This window comes from Scyliorhinus canicula, chromosome 18 (genome assembly GCF_902713615.1).
Source record: "Scyliorhinus canicula chromosome 18, sScyCan1.1, whole genome shotgun sequence".
Lineage (NCBI taxonomy): Eukaryota > Metazoa > Chordata > Chondrichthyes > Carcharhiniformes > Scyliorhinidae > Scyliorhinus > Scyliorhinus canicula.
The window spans coordinates 37,622,040-37,642,867 of record NC_052163.1 but is presented as its reverse complement, the minus strand read 5'-3'; positions in this window follow the sequence as shown (position 1 = coordinate 37,642,867).

Here is a 20,828-nt window from a genome sequence, read left to right as displayed (position 1 = left end):
CGGCTTGGGTCACTGTCTGTGCGGAGTCTGTACATCCTCCCCGTGTGTGCGTGAGTTTCCTCCGGGTGCTCCGGTTTCCTCCCACAGTCCAAAGATGTGCAAGTTAGGTGGATTGGCCATGATAAATTGCCCTTAGTGTCCAAAATTGCCCTTAGTGTTGGGTGGGGTTACTGGGTTATAGGGATAGGGTGGAGGTGTTAACCTTGGGTAGGGTGCTCTTTCCAGGAGCCGGTGCAGACTCGATGGGCCGAATGGCCTCCTTCTGCACTGTAAATTCTATGAAAATAGCCGCTACCGTAAGTCCTCCAAAATACCCTTGTTAATAACTGAAAATGAAATATTTCACAAGCTGCTGAGGCAAATACAGATGCTCAGCATCAACCGTTGATTTCCTATTTTCCTGCAAAATACATTAAATTCTGGGGAACTGGTTATAAACTGATATCAGAAGTTATATTGTTTTTAATCTGTAATTTTTCTCTGTTTATATTGAAGTGGTCTTCTAGGGACTGTCAGGATCAGTCCTGAAGATGGTGGACACTAAAAACAAATTAAACATTATGTAGAATTACACATAATTGATCACGCATAAAGAACAAAGAATAAAGAACAATACAGCATAGGAACAGGCCCTTTGGCCCTCCAAGCCTGCGCCGATCACGTGTTCTATCTAGACCAACCACCTGTATCCTTCGATACCCCATCTGTACATATGCCTATCCAGATAAGTCTTAAAGGTGGCTAATGTATCTGCCTCAACCACTTCACTTGACAGTGCATTCTAGGCCACCCCCACCCTCTGTGTAAAAAACTTCCCCCGCACATCTCCATGACCTTTTTCCCCTCACACTGAACTTGTGCCCCATTGGAATTGTCTTTTCCTCCCTGGGAAAAAGCCTCCAACTGTTCATCCTATCTATACCCGCCATAATTTTATAAACTTCGATCGGGTCGCCCCTCAGCCTCTGTCTCTCTAGGTAGAACAATCCCAGTTTATTCAATCTCTCCTCATAGTTAATACCCTCCGTACCAGGCAACCTTTTTCTGTACTCTCTCCAAAGCCTCCAGATCCTTCTAGTGGTGCGGTGACCAGAATTGGACACAGTGGGTAGGATTCTCCCCTACCCGGCGGGGCGGGGGGCCCCGGTGTAGCGGAGTGGCGCCAGCCACACTGGAGCGGGCCTCCCCAAAGGTGCAGAATTCACCGCACCTTTCGGGGCCAAGCCCTCACATTGTGGGGCTAGGCCCGCGCCGGAGTGGTTGGCACCACGCCGACTGGCACAACGGCCTTTCACACCCGCCGTCCGGCGCGGGGCTGGCCGAAAGGCCTTCGCCGGTTCGAGCATGCGCCGGTGCGTTAGCTGCCGCTGACGTCACCACCGGCGCATGCGCGCTGGGGGATTCTCTTCCGCCTCCGCCATGGTGGAGGCCGTGGAAGAAAAAGAGTGCCCCCACAGCACTGGCCCGCCCACCGATTGATGGGCCCCGATCGCGGGCCTGGCCACCGTGGGGGCACCCCCCGGGGTCCGATCGCCCCGTGCCCCCCCCCCAGGACTCCGGGGGCCCGCTCGCGCCACCAATCCCGCTGCCACCAGAGGTAGTTCAAACCACGGTGGCGGGAGAGGCCTCTAGGCGGCGGGACTTCGGCCCATCGCAGGCCGGAGAATCGCCGCAGGGGGCTCGCCGATTGGCACGGAGGGCACGCCGATCGGGGGGGCGTGATGCCCGCCCCCGCCAATTCCCGGTTGGTGGAGAATTCCGGCCACGGCGGGGGCAGGATTTGCGCCGGACCCGGGTGATTCTCCGACCCTGTGGGGGGTCGGAGAATTTCGCCCAGTATTCCAAATGTGTCCTGACCAATATTCTATATAATTATAGCATACTTTTAGAGCTTTTATACTCGATACCACATCCTATGAAGGCAAGCATGTCATATGCTGTCTTTACCTCCATTTCCACCTGTGCTGCCACCTGCACAGATCTCTCTGTGTCTCTATACTCCTGATAGTTCTGCCATTTATTTTATAGCTCCCACTTGAACTGGATCTAACAAAATACATCACCTTGCATTTGCCTGGGTTAAATTCCATCTGCCATTTCTCAGCCCAATTTTGCTGCCTATCTATATCCAGTTGTATTCTCTGACAATCTTCATCACGATCTGCAATTCCTGCAATCTTAGTATCATCCGCAAACTTGCTAATCATACCCGCTAAGCAGGCCATTTGATCCAACTAGTTTACGCCAGTGCTTATGCACTAGTCAAGCTTCCTTCCTTAGCGAGTTCTATCAGGATATTTGTTAAACCCCTTCTTCCACATCTGTTATCTAGCTCCTTTTAATTGCATATACAGGACTTAAATTTAGGGACTGTGTCAGTACATTAGGATTTGACAGTGCTGCTGGTCATTGCCTGCATCGAGTTCCTCAATGATATCCATAAAGAAACACACAGGGGTCACGCAGGAACCTCCTTCAGCACTGCCTATCCATGGGGGTAATCATAGAATTTACACTGTAAAAGGAGGCCATTCGGCCCATCGAGTCTGCACTGGTCCTTGTAAAGAACACTCTACTTAGGCCCACACCTCCACCCTATCCCCGTAACCCAGAACCCCACCTGACCTTTTTGAACACTAAGGGCAATTTAGCATGGGCAATCCACCTAACCTGCACATCTTTCGACTGTGGGAGGAAATTGGAGCATCTGGAGGAAACCCACGCAGACAAGGGAAGACAGTGCAGACTACGCACAGACAATGACCCAAGCCGGTAATTGAACCCAGGTTCTTGGTGCTGTTAAGCAATAGTGTTAACCACTGTGCTACCGTGCCACCCATCCATATAGTCTACTTTGCATTGTTGCGTGAACAAACTTTCAGCCTATACTATTTGCTTCATTTTCCTCCAGTGGGGAAGAGATTCACTTTCTCACTACTTACTGGGTTGTTATAAGAATGTTATTATTATGCATCTTCTTATTTAAATCAATTGCAGATGTCATCAGTAAGTGCTGTGATGTCATTAGTTGTTGTTACCTGTGTATATATATTTAACTGGTGTTAGTTGTAATTCTATTCTGTTGCAGTTATTTCAATGTTTAGCTAGTTGCTCCCATTTTTGAGTCCCTACTGTATTTTAAACTTCGTTACTATTATATATTAAAGAAGATTACCTTATAACACATTGACAACTACCAGTTTTTGGTCACGTTACCATATCTTCCTCAATTTTCCAATGATGGTGAGATTCATTTTCTCACTACCTAACAAGGAAAAATGTTTTTTTCTCAATCTCCCTATTGATTTCTTGGTGACTATCTTATATCGATGGCCTCCAGCATTGTTTTTCCTCACAAGTGGGCACGTTCTCTCCTTTATTAAAACTTTTTTTATTCTTAAAGATCTCTTTAAGATTTCTGCTCTATCTCTACTTGAAAGAGGAAAAGACCCACCATGATCATCCTTTCCTGGTAAGTGTCACCTTGCAGTTCTGATATCTTATTTGGAAGTCTTTCTCATGACTTCTCTAGTGCCTCCCTATTCTTCGTATAATAGGCTGATCAGATGACCAGAATGGTGCACAATATTCCAGGTGTGTTCTAACTAACGTTCAATCCAAGTTTAGCATAACTTAGCCGAACAAAACAGCAGAACTTTCTCCCCAATTTCCACCAGAGCTCATTTGCCAACAGCAGAACAGTGGAACTTGCAGAAAACATGTGCGAGGAATAGAGGAAATAAATCGGGCCACTGACTCCCTCTATGCCATCTCACTCTCGGAGCCTCCTGACCCTGCTGTTAAACTTCTTCCTCCATCTTTCCTGCAGGATAGGTATATTCCCCATGGGAAGGCTGTATTGCTGCTTTGTACGGCTGCATATGTCAAGAAGGGTGGGGGATCAGCAATTGAACTGCTAACATGTCGGATCACTTTTTAAAAAAATATATTTTTATTCAAGACATTTACACATACATACAGAAAATACGAGAAGAACAAAACAACTCAATAAACAACCACAACCCCACTGCTCCCCTTACACCAACCCCTCGCCACATCCTGCCTTCCCCATTTTAACCCCAACCCACTGACCCCTAAATCCTCCTTAAAGAAATCGATAAATGGCTTCCACCTCCGAGTGAACCCCTCCGCTGACCCTCGCAGAGCGAACTTAAACCTCTCCAGCCTTAAGAATTCTGCTAGGGCACTCACCCACATGTCCGCTTTTGGCAGCTCCCCGACCCATACCCTAGCAAAATCCATCTCTGGGTTATCAGGGAGGCAAAGGCCAAAACATCGGCCTCTCTCACCCCCGGGACTCCCGGATCTTCCGACACCCCAAATATCGTCACCTCTGGTCTCGGAACCACCCCCACGCCCAACACCTCAGACATTACTATGTTGGATAACTCTGATGAAAAATAAAATCAAACTGATGAGGGATGTTGTGAATGTCGCGCTATAGAATTGTGGGCTATATGACTCTTCATCTGAACTAAATATTGAGTTTAGTTGTTTCAACATATCAAACTGCAAAACAATTATTTCACAATTAGTCTTCTAACCTGTTGGGGCATCTTAATGTTTACTGCTGAATGATTTGTCTGCTATCCCATTAAGAGAGGTGCTGACCGTTATAAGTGGTCATAGTGCTTTTCATGTTTCTGTGCAGTGTGGACACTATGATCCCCTCATGGATGACAAAAAGAAACATTACTGGCTTATGTTTTCAGTAAGAGCATGAAAGCTGTTGTGATTACAAAAAAAAATTTGCATGGAGTCAGTAGCATGAGAATTTAGTCCTTATTTATGCATTTGACAAGATTGGAAAAAAATCATGAATGAAGAGCAGAATTGCCATTGATCTGGGTCATTTTAAAACATAAACCGGGTACTGGAATGGGTTTTGAAACTGACGCCCATTACATCTCTCAGCTCTTGTGCCTTCAGATGTGGAGGTATCATTAAATGAGGATTTTGATTCTTTTTTAGTATCAACAAAGAAATTACCCTGCCTCCAGCATCTTGACCCCAATCTGCTTTTAGACTTGGCAACATGATGACAACCCATAGCAGAGGCTAGGACTTCTGCTGAATAACTCAGAGCTCCTGACTGTACAAGTAGATTAAAACAGAATTATGAGACAGCCACAAGTGAGATTGATGCAGCACAGTCACATTCTTAACTGTCTGGTTACTATAATCATGCTCGTATGTCTGTTATAACCTGCGCAAGATCTGCGGGGATGGAGCAATCAGTCTCCCCTGAGTCTCGCCGAATACGAGCTCCACGACTAAGGGGGCGGGGACCCCTCGGTCAATTGTGATTAGGATCTGTTTAAAATCGGCCAGGTTTGGAGCCGACAGAGCAGACCGGCTGAGATCTGATGTGTATTATAAATATAATTGCTTTGCAATAAACCAAGTTTTTGTTTTACTAACTCGTTTCAGATTCATTTGTGGTCTACAACACTGGCGACGAGAATGCAACTGGATTACTGTTGATGCTGCTACATCAAGGTTGGGAATTTCTTTTTGAGAATGCCTTTGTTTGGAAGATTGGACATATTCGACACGAGCTTAGATAATTGGACACACCACGCAGAATGTATGCATTACTTTTTCTGGGCATACACTATCACAGATGATGATCAACAGGCAGTAATATTGCTGACTGCCTGTGGAGCACATACTTATGGAGTGATAAAAAGCCTTACATGTCCTGCAGCTCCAGACACTAAAACTTTCGAACAATTGGTAACCCCAGCGACGCAACATTTCAACCCTATGTTGGCCGTAATAATGCAGGTACACCGTTTTAATGCAGCAGAGAGGATCCCTGAAGAGTCTGTAACCGGGTTTTCGACAGGCTACGGGAAATAGTTTAATTTTGTGAACACAGAACTTCCCTTTCTGAAATGCTGTGTGGCTGCTTGGTCAGCAGGGTAAATACCATGGCTGGTCAATGGAAGTTGGTAGCCGAACCGTCATGTGACTTTCAGCAGGCTGTACAAATCTCGCTTTCCCACAGTGCAGCAGATCCAGGGGATGGAGGTAAACACCCAAGGATGCACTTCCGCCCCGGCGAGCGCCCCCCTAATCCCTGATTACCCACCCACCCTGGACCGAGTAGCGTAGGGGCAAGGTCCGTGGGTCAAAGCCTGAGCTGGCCCGATAAGGTACCTCCCCGGAGAGAGCCCTCCTGGGAGAGCCAGAGCGCTGTGGGGCATGTGGATGCAGAGGCCGAATGGAGCATAAAGAACATGGCGTTCATGGATCCAGACGCCCTGATCGAGACAGATAGCAATCACGGGCTCACACTTGTACCAGCCAGAGGAGGAGTGTAAGCGACTGGTTGGTGTTACGGCATCCCGATAAGATCAAAATAACTGTGCAGGTTAACGGGCATCCATTAGACATGGAGCTAGACACAGGAGCTGCGGTTTCCATTGTTGGAAAGCAGACTTTTGACAGGATGAAATAGGGAGTGCAGCAGTTGGATCTGTGGGACAGGTTGGACCCTCCTGCTGGCTGCCTACGAGTAGTCCAGGAACCCAGATCGCAAATGCGGCTACATGCCAACGTTAGCAGCCCCTTTCTTACTCTTGATAGATGCCCACTCCAAGTGGCTGGAAGTCCATAGGATGTCGGCGACCACCTGTAGAGCAACCATTGAAAAATTGCGTTTGTCCTTCAGTACACATGGTATCCCAGAGGTGTTGGTTACTGACAATGAAACGCCTTTCTCAAGTGAAGAGTTCTCTGTCGGCTCCATACCTGGTCGACTTTATACAGACCTTAACTGGAGGCTAACGGGGTGCAGTGCATCCGAATGGCCTCGTAACACTTGGATTCAAATGAGCTGGTGGAAAGGGCAGTACAAATGTTCAAACGTTGCCCAAAAAGGCAGACTTCGGGGTCGGTGGACTCAAGATTGGACAGGTTTTGGTTCTGCTGTGGCACCACGCCGCATACTGTGACCGGAGTGGCATCAGCTGAATTGCTAATGGGCCGGAGGCTTCGAATCCATCTTAGTATGGTTTTCCCTGAAATAGGTGAGAAAATACGCCACAGCCAAGAGCTGCAAGGGCATTGCCCTGTTCGACGAAATCTACACAGACTCTTTACACCAGGTGACGTAATCTATGTTAGACACTTTGCAGATGCCACCCAGTGGATCTCTGGGACAATTGTCCGCCAGACAGGGGCAGTATCTTCTGAAGTTCAGGAACAAGGTTGCGTCATGAGAAAGCACCTCGATCACATACGGTCCAGACCACCAATTCTATGCAAAGTTCCTCGGGAGAGGAAAGTTACAGTCAAACCAAATCCGATACCCAAAGAGGCTAGACCAATACCCCAAGGGGATCAAGATGCCAAGATGAGAGAGGCCATAGATATGTATACAGACATGGAAACCCAGGTGTGCGAGGTCTCTGATGGGGAGCAAGTAGTGCAGCAGCCTCAAACAGTGCATCCACCGTGACATTCCGATCGGAAGCAGTGTTCGCCATTCGGATATACACCGTGAGATTCAGCACCGCGAGTGCAAGAAACACAGCTAAGTGCGAAGAGAGTCCAGTGCTCTCCAACTCTGCAGTCATCAGAAGAGCCTTCGGATTTTGGGAGGCGGGGGGAGGGATGTTGTAACCCGCACGGGACCTACGAGGTTGGAGCAATCAGTCTCCCCCTGCGTCTTGCTGAATACAAGCTCCCCAACAAAGGGGATGGGGAGCCCTAGATGATTAATGGTTAAGATCAGTATTCAGTTTACCAGGTATGGAACCGACAGACCAGACCCGGATGGAATCTGATGTATATTGTAAATATAATTGTTTTGGAATAAACCAAGTTTTCTTTTTACAAACTCGAATCGGACTCAGTTTTGGTCTGCAAAAGTAGCTTAAAGTTCTCTAGAACCCTGTGGAATCATTCTACATCTACTATGTAGCATGGATAAAATGCCTGTATTGCAAGGGTGTAGATAATGAAAATTGAGCTGTGAGCATTATGGGTAAAAAAATAAAACAGGATATTGAAGTGCTTTGGTTTTGTACTTCAGTCCTCAATACAATGAAGTCTGCCTCAATCCATAACATTGAACAAGATCAGATTGTCACCAAAAATCCAAAACACAAAACATCTCCATTCAATTCAGATATCATTTTCCATCTGAACTCAAGTTAGGGTTCATTCAATGCTCTATTATCTTCTCAATTAAAGAATATCAATTGTGGAGTTTTATATACAACATGGGTTTATATAAAGTGTAGGTGGAAGCAGTGATACATCAGCAAGCCTCATTGATACTTAAATCTATGAATAATCCTGAGCATCGTGGTCGCTCTTCAATTTCTTCACACAATTTGTAGCCTTTCGATAACTCCGACTCACGTGCCTGTCACCATTTCACAGTGAAAGCTCTTTTCTATTTTTCCGCAGCCATTCGCTCTTTTGTTTCAAACTATAAAGACACAACAGAAAGGGGGAACTTCACGCCATTAAGTCCCTTCCTTTTAATCCTTTTTCTATGCATTCCTGCGCCATATGCATCCCTTTAGGTCCAGCACGAAAGCTTTCCGAAATAATCGGAAGCTGAATAAATATTTGCAAGTGGTTTTGGAGCCCTCTGCTGGTCCTTTCCAGCCAAGGGCTCAATCATTAAAACCATTTGGAATTCAATCACTTCCGTGATTCAGCTGCTAGATATTTTGACTGAATCAGGTGAGAGATAATGATGCAAGGGGTCAGTGATTCCCATTGTTCATTAAAAATGTTTAATAAAGATGAACGTACAAAAAGAATGTATTCTAACCGAACAAAGAACATAAACAGCACACTTGTGAATAAATAGCATTTATTTATTTTTAGCATTCATTCTTACTACAGCAAAATTAGTATAGGTCGGCATTTATTGTCCATTTCTTGGTGCCCTTGGGAAGGTCTTTTTGAACTCCCTTTTTGGTCTGGTCTTCAAGTGGCGAATGTGTCTTAGACATTGACACTCATTAGGCGAAGGTCCAACACTCAGGAGAGGTAGTGTGTGAAGCTTTAGCGTTGTGTTTTGTACAGATGTTTTCGATCCAGATGCATCCAACAACTACTTCTGTTCTTGATGGAAACACACAAGCCTCTTTCTCACAGGTTCAAGCATCAAGCCACGTCCAAGCTTTGATCAAAGATCCAAAATGCACTAGATTGAAGCGATAACATTGGTAAGTCACGTGGTGCTGCTTCAATCCTGACCCTAAAAGGGCACGCAATCTTACCACATTTCCTCAGAATTGGAAGAGGTGAATCTGATATTAAACAGCTTAGCTTCCTGTTGTCTGACACACACACGTAAAAATAGAAATGCCAGAATCTCAAAAACATTCAATATTTCACTACATTAGAGTGAGCTGAAGATTTTCCCATGGCAATGATTGCGGGAGCTGGCAGCAAGGAATGGCTGAGGCATGGAGTCCACTGAAGTGTTTGGGCTTTTTTTTGCCAGCCATCCGTTATTTTTGAGAAGTGACAATTTGGTTCCATATTGCGATCTCTATCTGAAGCGAGTAAACTGTACAGATTTAAAGTGGTGATTATTACTGACCTTTGTGCTGTTTTTTATTTGGTGCTCCATGATAGGAAGAATGTGGGTTACTTAACTGGGAAGGATTGCTTAGTCATCCCAGTCACATTCCAGTGGAATCATGCAAAAGCATTTTTGGAAACTACTGCAGGCTGTGCCAAAGTACATTGGGAAATAAGTGGAAAATCAACAAAACCACGGTAGGAAACTTGTACAAATGTAAAACTATGTTTGAAAGACTAGTGCCGAAACACATTCGGAAACTCATGTAAACATAGTAAAGGGAATCCAATTCTTCTGGATGTACATCTCATTCTATATTTATTGTTGACAGTCCTTTGATAATCGACAAGGCTGACAACATTTTTTAAAAATGAGTTGAAGATCGCTATGTCTTTTGGTGAGTACATAGCATTTTTTTTGCCAAAATATACTTTATTCGTAAAATATCTGGAAGGACATTACAAACATTTCAAAGTGGCCAACACACAAAGTGCAATCAGTTTCCGATTCTTTACATACATCATGTTGCACTCTAAGGTGCTTCAATACAGTCAAAGAAACATTGCAGACATTTCAAAATGGTCACGACAAATGGTGCAAAGGTATTTAAGTTGTCCCCAAAGATCAAGTTGTAGTCTGAGGTGCTTCAATACAATTGTGATAGATGTAGTATTCGCCGTATGCATTCGATGGGAGTCATACAGCCCGAGGGGGTCTATACAATTCTCGTCCTGTGGTTCACCCTGGTGGAAAGGTCTTAGACAGCAATGTTTCCCCATTGCGCCTCTACGGTGGCTGCCCCAAGGTTTAGTCCATCCCTCAGCACGTAGTCCTGAGTTTGGAATGTGCCAGTCTGCAACACTCGGTCGCGGACAACTCTTTGCACTGAAAGATCAAAATGTTTCGGGCAGTCCAAAGAGTGTCTTTCACCAAGTTGATGGTCTTCCTGCAGCAGCTGATGTTCGTCTTAGTGTGCGAACCTGGGAACAGCCCATAGAGCACAGATACCTCCGTCACGACAGAACTGCGTGCGATGAACCTCGACAAAATCTCTCTCTCCAGACCTTCCTTGCAAAGGCACATTCTACAAGGAGGTGAACAACTGTCTCTTCCCCACCACAGTCACCTCGAGGGTAACATACAGATAGAGCGAAGAGGAAGGGCCTGACTGGGAGGGCTTTGCTCACCACCAGCCAAGCTAGCATGGGGTACATAGCAGGCTTTGTGATCTCATCTTGGAGAGAGTGGCATTTTCTTTGCCACATCCTGATCCTGCTTTCACAAATGTTGGTATTTGGTTCCAAGGAGAGTTTTTTGAACAGATGGCCAATCAAGTGGCCGCTTCCAAGTGACGGGTCCAATTAAAACAGAGGGTGGGCAGACAAAACTGGAAGCCTTCCAGCACCGAAAGATCAAGAGCCGCACATTCTCCCACCCTGTTGTCAGACGTGACAGCTACTGAGCTAAGTAGGCCAGGCACCCTTTGATGACTTTTTTTTCAAAGATTAAAGGTAGAAAGTGACCACAGCTGCCAGACTGTTTTCCCCCAAAGCCTAGGGCAGCACAGTGGCGCAGTGGTCAGCACTGCTGCCTCACGTCGCCGAGGTCCCAGGTTCGATCCTGGCTCTGGGTCACTGTCCGTGTGGAGTTTGCACATTCTCCCTGTGTTTGTGTGGGTTTCTCCCCCACAACCCAAAGATGTGCAGACTAGGTGGATTGGCCACGCTAAATTGCCTCTTAATTAAAAACAATTAATTGGGTATTCTAAATTTTTTTTAAATGTTTTCTCCCAAAGCCGACATATGAAAGACAGCCCAGCTAATGGCACATTCACAAACACCTGACACCCTTTCCTCTGTCTGGGTTTTCCTTCTTTGGCATATAAAAATTGTGGGCGGGATTCTCGGTCGGCAGGCGTCAGAATCGGGAAACGCGATTCGACACGCGATTGGACGGTGAATCGGTTTTGATGCCAAAATTGTGACGGTCGTTGGATTCACATAAAATCACAATTCTCCGGTGCTGCAACAGTGACGAAAAATGCGTTCCATTCTGCACATCCAGTAAACACCATTGGCATATCATTAGCGGGTCTGAGCTGGTATTCTCCGGGCCCTCCGTGTTTCTCCGCCCACACGGGGTGATTTCCCGATGGCAAGGTTCACTTATACTTTAAAAAATCTTGAAACAGGCGTAATGTCTGCTGAGGGGGCGAGAGGAGTACAGAAGTGTCCAACATCACTATGGTTTGCTGACAGTCGTGCCACTGGCCAGAGCAGGGTGGTGGGGGCGGGGAGAGCTTCTGCCAGGGTGGGTGGAGTCAGGGGGGTTGACCAGGAGGTGGGCTGTGAAGTCGCGGTGTGCAGTGCACGGAACACCATCGCTGCAGCCTGCAAGCCAGCCAAGCGGCTGCCCCTGTCACTGACCGCCCACTGTCAACTTGGTGCCACGGGTCGTATGGGTGTCCCCCCGGGCAACCCCAGCCCTAGGTGCCCTCTGGCCCCAGTGGATCTATCAGAGGGATGGGCGTGCTCCAGCGCAACCAGTGTCATCTTGTTGGCTGGGATGGTGTGTGTGGGGAGTGAAGTGTATATATGCAGCTGCAGCTTGTCAGACCTCCGAGTGTCAGTCACGGACCTGGCGAATCTAGCACCATTTCTCATTTGAATTGATTGTGCTCCATGGTGGAAGCTTCTCAATGGACGCTGAATCGGTCCAGGTGCTGGACCAGTTTGCTGTGATGGAAGTCCGCGAATCCTGCCCCGGTGCCAACACTTAGTCTCAGGAATGGAGAATACTGCCGTGTATATTTGTTTATTGGACTAGATTTTCCGGTTCTGGGGCTATGTCCCCACGCTGGTGTGGGAATGGTGGCATTTAATTTCAGGAAAACTGGCACAAAATGGTCACCAATTCCTCGTATTGCTGGGGGCCTAGCAGGACGTCAGCTTAGAGCACCCAGCTTTAGCTGCCAATACACCCCAGAGAATTGTCGGGTCGTGGCCGTGCATGCACAGCCCGCGGACCCAGCCCGCAAAATAGTTCCCCACTTTGGCCGGCTCGTCCGACCCGGACCACCCCACTACAGTGCCCCCAGCTCGAGTAGTGTACCCCCCCCCCCCCGATCCGCGGATCAGCCCTCCCCCAAATGTAGCGGCGCTGGACTAAGTCTGCAGCCACCACGCCGAGTTCCTGACGGGTGAGACGACATGTGTCCTGCGTCGTTGGGAACTCGGCTGGTCGGGGGCGGAGCATTCTGGGGTGGATCATTCGGGGTGGGCCTCAGGCAATGGCCTGAGGCTATCGATAAGTGGAGCAATGTGCTTGCAGAGTACGCCTCTTGGAGGGGGAAGAGCATCACAAAAGCTGTGCCGCCCCGATTCGGTCGGGGTATGTGATTCTCCTGCCATTCGCCGAACGCGATTTCGGCATTGGTGACTGGAGAATCCATTGTATCTGCAATCATGGCAAAGTAATAGTAATTACAGGGTCTGTGTTTTAACCATTTAACACAGAACAATTTTTAACTGAAACTATACATTTTTCAGTAAAATCGAATGCAGGTTTCCAAGTCAATATGCCAAGTTTGATCGTGTCCGCTTCCTCGGTGCTCGATTTCAACTTGTGACAGTTTAGCTGAATGAACGGTAAGCATTCGAGACGTTGAGCATTCAAAGTTTAAGTGCAGGAACATATCAAAATGGAAGAATTCATTAGTTGCCTAGATTAGATCATAGATCATAGAATCCCGACAGTGCAGAAGGAGGCCATTCGGCCCATCAAGTCTGCACTGACCCTTTGAAAGAGCAGTCCACCCAAGCCACTCACCCGCCCTATCCCAATAACCCCTTAACCAAACCTACACTTCCTTTGGACATTAAGAGACAATTTAGTGTGGCTATTCCACCTAATCTGACAGTTTTGGACTGGGAGGAATCCGGAGCTCCCGGCGGAATCCCTCGCAGACACGGGGTGAATTGTGAAACTCCACACAGATGGTCACCCAAGGGCGGAATTGAACCTGGGTGCCTGGCGCTGTGAGGCAGCAGTGCTAACCACTGTGCCAGGAATCAGGGCCAGGATTCTCCCCTACCCGGTGGGGCAGGGGGTCCCGGCATTGTGGAGTGGCAAGAACCACTCCAGCGCGGACCCCCCCAAAGGTGCGGAATTCTCCGCACCTTTAGGAGCTAAGCCCGCGCCGGAGTGGTTTCCGCTCCACCAGCCGGGGCCTAAAGGCCTTTGCCGGCCGGCAGAAGTCCACGCATGCGCTGGAGCGTCAGCGGCTGCTGACGTCATCCCGGCACATGCGCGGGGGAGGGGGTCTCTTCCGCCTCCGCCATGGTGGAGACCGTGGCGGAGGCGGAAGAAAATGAGTGCCCCCAAGGCACAGGCCCGCCCGCCGATCGGTGGGCCCCGATCGCGGGCCAGGCCACCGTGGGGGCACCCCCCAGGGCCACATCGCCCCCGCGCCCCCCAGGACCTCGGCGCCCGCCCGCGCCGCAAATCCCGCCGGCACCAGACATGCTTTGATTCCCGTCGGCGGGAAAGGCACCTCAGGGACTGTAGTGGCTTAAGAAGGCAACTCACAACCACCTACAACTAAGGATGGGTGATAAATGCTGGCCTTGTCAGCGAACCCACATACTGTAACTGAAATATATATGTATCTGTGCTCATTCCTTCTTCCATATGAGAATCATATTTCTCAAGTAAAAGACAGTGAAGAATTTTACTTTGATTCTGTCACTGTTGGTTGATAATGAAATTCAACAGCATTGTTACAAAATCAAACACACCATCAAGGAACCTTACAGCATGACTCTGTCACACAAATGCCGGGGTCAAAACGTCTTTCAAATCAGAATGATAAATGGCTCAGTTAAATTACAACAAATAATAGACAAAGTGCGCGATTCTGCCAAAACATTTCGAAGCGTGGTAAGGAGCGGGAATTGCCGCGAGTTTCTCGGTTTTTGGCTGGGTGAGACTGTCACCGCAGTACGATGTTAATTGGTCCACTTGCATGGGCTTCACGCTGCAAATTAAGGCTCGCCAGCCTATTCATGGGGATTGTGCTTTCTAGCACCCCGCTAACAAGGTAGAGCAGTCCATAAACTGCTCTTGCAAAGCCAACCACCCCAATCGAGAGTGGAACCCTGTCCCCCCCACCCCGATTGCCCCCCCCTCCCCCACTCCCTCTGAGCACAGGGGCAGCAAGCCCAGTGCCCCGCGCTCATTGCTTGTGAGCGAAGATGGCTGCTCACTTCCTCGGCTCCCTGCAGCAGCCTATCTGCCAGGCTCACATTTCTCAAAAGGAGCATCAATCAATGCCAGATTTAGGTCCCACCCAATCCCCAATGAGTCTCCCCATGATGTCCAATAAGGCAATTCCTCAATCCCAATGAATCTCCCCAATGATCCCCAGTGAGTCTCCGCCAATCCCCAATACATCTGTCTCCTGTTCCCCAGCCCATCTCTCTCTGATCAACGCAAATGCAAATTCTCCCTTTTTATGGCATCAGCTGACATAAGTTACATTTAAATATCTAGTGTGAATGTTGGTGAATAGGTAATGATATAGGAGCAGAATTAGGTAATTTGGCCCATCGAGTCTGCTCCGCCATTCGATCATAGCTGATCTCATCCTGGCCTTAACATTACTGTCCTGCCCGTTCTCCATAACCCTTCAACACATTACCAATTAAATATCTAACTCCTCCTTAAATTTACTCACTGTCTCAGCATCCACCACATTCTGAGGTTGCGAATTCCACAGATTCACAACCCGTTGGGAGAAATAGTTTCTCCTCAACTCTGATTTGGATTTTCTGCTACTTATCCTAAGACTATGACTTCTCGATCTGGAATGCTCCACAGGAGGAAGCATCCACTCCATGTCCACTTTATCCATACCTTTTAGCATCTTGTATACCCCAAGTTCATCTCCCCTCATTCTTAGAAACTCCGGAGAGTATAGGCCTAAACTGTTCAATCCTCTTCATTCTCCACCCCGCCACACCAGTTTTCTGGTGGGGTGCATCCCCGTCGGCAGCAGGATTCTCCGTCCCACCAGCCGGCCAATCGGGTTTCCCATTGTGGGCAGCCCCACGCCGTCGGGAAATCCCCGGGCATGGGTGCGCTGCCGGCGCAATGGAAAATCCCGCCAGCGGAGAATCCAGCCCCTCATCTTTGGAATTAACCTAGTGAACCTCCTCTGAACTGCCTCCAATGCCACCACATCTTTCCTCAAATAAGCGGACCGACATTGTTTACAATACTCCAGGTGTGGTCTCACCAATGCCTTGCATAGTTGCAACAACACTTCCTTACCTTTAAATCTATTCTTTTCGCTATAAATGCCAACATTCCATTTGCGTTCTTTATTATCTGCTTTACCTGCATGCTAGCTTTCTGTGACTCATGAACCAGGACCCCCAGATCACTCTGCAATGGAGCACCCCGAAGTCTCTCCCCATTTAGATAATAAGCTGCTTCCCCAATTTTCCAACCAAAATGCATGACCCCACACTTATCCACATTAAACTGAATCCGCCACATTTTGGACCATTCTTCTAACCTATTTATATCCATTTGTAAGGTTCTTATTTCCTCATTGCAACTAACGATCCCACCTATTTTTGTGACATCTGCAAAGTTGGCTATAAAACCTTCTCATCCTGTGTCTGTGGGTCCTTGCATGGCTGATGAACCCTATCATAGAGTAGCATCTTTGGTCGCACTCTTGGCAGGTGTTTCGGTTCTTGGACTCTTTTCCTATTGACTCACATCACCATCCATCTGCCTCAAACCCAGGACCCAGTTGAACCCAGTTAAAATCAGGACCCAAATATTTATCTTCAATCTCTCAGCTATGATGCACCTAATAATCCCAGAGTACAATTTCCTCTTGTTTACTGAGTTAATAACCTGCCAGTTGAAGTATTATGCTCGACCTATTTATATTACTGATGGATAGACTCGGCAATTGTTGTTTGGCAGTTTGAATTTTCTTCTGATCAGCTGACAGTCTAGGATGCATAGGAAGCCATCACTATACTTGAGTGCTCAAACTCGACTGTGATAAAATCCACATGCGTGTACTTGCTGTTTTTCAGATGCAAGAACACAGGATGTGAGATTCGTTGTTACCCGCCACGACGTGTAGTGAATTAAGTAACTTATGATTTTCTTTCCAACAATTGAGTAAGAAGGGCTTTGCAAGCTGAATTTTATCTCTGCAGTCTTTCCTCACTAATCTAATAGCTTAGAAGCAGTGAATCGGAATTAATTTTTAAGGATCCCTTGACGTAAACAGTGATGCTAAATATATACCAAATTAGTACCATTGCTTGTTTAGCTAGAACCAGTTTACCTGCTAGGAGATCAGCTTATCTAGTGCTCGATCAGAAGAATCTCGGCCTCTGGTAATGGGACCATTCATTCAGGTTTAATGGTAAACCAGTGGGAATAGGATGGATGACTACCAATCTGTCTGATTTTGGTATTAGATTAACAACGGCTTAAAGTTAATTTAAAGAAAACATACCTGGAACAGCAATTGAATTCAATCCCATGCAATTTGTATACTGTTTGAATGACAGTGTAGACTCTTTATTAGCACCTGGTAACGTACTTTACGTCTCAAACTATGAGGCTTGTTTCATATACGAGAGCACCTTCTAATTTTAGTATTGTAGTTATACTGACTTCGAGAAAATAAACAATGGGAGGGATTCCCTGCTTGCTGACGCAAATTTCGTAATCGGTGATCGGACGGAGAATCCCTTTTTACGACTGAATCGCATGCTCCGTTCCCTCATAAACGGCGTCATCGTGGAGTACACCGCAAGCCATTGGGACGGCCACAGGACGATACCTGAAGGCCCTCCCCTGATACTGCACCCCCGATGGGCCGGGTTCACGACACCGCGGTTCACTTGTGCTCTCGGTTTTCGTGAACCAGCCATTCTCCGGCTATTTTTCGTGCGGAACCAGGAGTTCTACCTAATGCCGCTGCTAGCCACTCGCCGGTCCCAGAATCAGTGATTGTTCGGCGCCAATTTTGGCATTATAAAATGTCACAGTTCCCACGCCAACGTCGACACTTAGCCGCAGAATCGGAGAATCCAGCCCAATATTTTTGGCACAGATATGATTCCCACAAGATGGGTGGAGTTTTCCAAAAAAAATGGCAGTGTCATTTCTGGCCTTAAAATTGGTGCAAATCCCGTCGGGCCCAGAAATGCAATTCAGATCACAATCTTCAGGGACTTAGAAACATTTTTTTTTGCAACATGGAAAATGCTGCGCCTAAAGTGCAAAGTGTCTGATTCGCCCGTCCCAGGGTCACCTAAGCAATTCAGTCAATCAGCTCCACAGTGTTTGATCTCATTCAAATCCAGAGCATGGACCAGGTCCCAGATTTTTGGATGGGGTCCTCATTCGATTGCTGGATGCCGTGGTGGAGGGGATGGTTCACAATTTCCCCACTGGTTGGCAGGAGGCCCTCCAGCAAGTTCACCAATCCAAACTGGGAGAGACGATGGCTACACTGGTCAGTGCCAGCAGCCAGCAGCACAAAATTGTGAAATAAAAACAGAAAATGCTGAATAAACTCAGCAGGTATGGCAGCATCTGTGGAGAGAGAAACAGGGTTAATGTTTCGAGTACACGATACTCGTCTACAGAACATAATTGTGATACTGAGCAAAAAGCAACGGTCAGCAGCTGCGTCACGATGAAAAAATGGTCCTGAATCTCTGGTTGACTGTGGGTCCCTTGGCTCTGGATGGAAGTTAATCTTCTGTCCACTCTTCTTGTTGATGATGGTGGTGATGATGCGCACTTAGTATCATGCAAATCCTTATTTTATGTACTTTTCCCAGCTTGATTCTATGCCATTTTAGGCCAAACCATGGGCGCGATTCTCCGCAAATGCGGAGAATTGTAAAGGCTGCCATGGGACAGGCCGTGACCCACGGCAGCTTTCACGGCCACTTCCGGGGCCGATTCTCCCCCCCGGGTGGGGCTAGGAGCGCGGCCCTGTGCGTCACGGCGGCGCGGCCTTGACGACGGTCATCAAGGCCGCACGTCAAGCGTCACGCCGGCTGACGCGGCCGATGACGTCAGCCGCGCATGCGCAGGTTGGACAACGCCAACCCGCGCATGCGCAGTTGGCGTCTTTCTCCTCAGCCGCCCGGCAAGACGTGGCGGCTTGATCTTGCCGGGCGGCGGAGGGGAAACAGTGCATCTGTTTTGGACGCTGGCCCGACGATGGGTACCGATCGCAGGCCTGTCCCCTCCCGAGCACAGTCGTGGTGCTCCCGTCCAAATCGGGCCTCTAGATGCCCCAAACGGGCATCTGGCAACCGTTTCACGACGGCAGCAAGCAGGTGTTTTTGCTGCCGTGGTGAAACGGGCGTGAAGGCCCGGCCGCTCGGCCCATCGGCCTCGGAGAATCGGCGCTCGCCATAAAAAACGGCGAGCGGCAATTTGTAGCGTGGTTCAGGTGTGGGGTGGGGGAGAATAGCGGGAAGGCGTGAAAAATGTCAGAAGGCCCTCCTGCTATTCTCCCACCCGGTGTGGGGGGCGGAGAATCGCGCCCCCTGTTTCTGTCCATCTGATTGGTCAGCCATTACCTAACGGCCCTTCGATGATAGCACCTTGAGCCTGGTTTAGGTCATTGTCAGTCAGGTGCTCCAGACCCATGCTTCTTTGCTGTTCATTCGTCAAAAATGACCATTTAATGAAATGAATATGCACCTATCCTATTTCACAGCTTTTTGGCACGACATGTTTACAGCCATTGCTGGGCTTATAGCAACTTTAAAACGTTCGAGCAACTTTTAAACAAAAGGATCTTTATATCATCTAAATTAGCCCTTTCAATCACTCTTGAAATGTCAGAACTTGTACAGAAACTGCAGATTGCATTCAACTGAGCTTACCCACCATGTTTTGTGGCTATGTTATATACAAAATATAATTTTAACCAATACACTTAAGGCCATGGCAACTAACTTCTAACAGCAGTGCACTAAACTAAACTCGATCCAACAATACCCCCCCCTGTGGGTGAAGAAATCTGATCCCTCAGAATGAAGGTTTGAAAATTTTCTGATGTTTCCTGTTACAATACTCTGCATGTTTCTATTATTCTTTACAATTAACCCCAATGCTTTACATACACAGTAGTTCTTTTTCATTTTGTCATATAGTTTTCAGTGACTAACATGCTCCTCGGGTTCTTATTTATACCCCTCATAAACTTGAGGGTAATTGCCAATGTTATTGAAATAACTAGCTGATGTACACCAGCATATATGATGTTACTCTTATCCAAGAGTGTACCTCATAGGAACAGGAGTAGGCCATTCAGCCCCTCAAGCCTATCCCACCAATTAATGAGACCATGGCTGATCTGTGGCCTCACTCCATATACCTGTATTTGGCTCATATCCCTGCTTTTGTCAAGTAATATCTTTGTTTAACAAAAATCTCGGATTTAAAATGAACAACTGTTCTAGCTTCAGCTGCTGTTTGTGGGAGAGGGTTCCGAACCTTTGCCACCCTATGACTGAGAAGTGCTTCCTAACATCTCTCCTGAAGGGTCTAGCCCTCATTTTTATACTTTTCCCCCTAGTTTTAGAATCTCCAACCAGTGGAAATAGTTTGAGCCAGATTCTCCGTTTCAGAGACTCAGTGCTGACGCCGGGACTGAATGGTGATGTTCTATGACCAAGGAAACGGCGGCAGTCCCGAGCAATTCAGGATACATTAATGGGCTCGCACTGGCACCACGTGGAACTAGAGCAATTCCAATGAACATTGGTGCCCGAATCGCTAGGGCCTGAATTGACTCTCGGGAGGCTGGCAAGCTGCAGCGATAGAGAAGTATTCCAGTCCCCAACACACACCATTCCAGCCAACAAGCTGGCAGCCCGAAAAGCACCATCACAGTTTGCAGATGCAGAGCTTGAGACCTCGATGGATGCCGTGGAGGAGAGGCGGGGCACTCTGTTCCCCTAGGTGGGAAGCAGGCTGCCATCTGCTGTTGTACACCGGGCCGTGGCACAGGTGGCACAGGCCGTGAGCGCCATGGGCCCCACCGCCAGGACCGACCAGCAGTATCGCAGAGAGCTGCACAATCTCCTCAGGGCGACCAGGGTGAGGAGCCAGCACTGTGCCCCTGGCATCAACCCCTATCCCACACACCCGTAACCGCGCACCACCCTCCGCCAGCCGGAGGGGG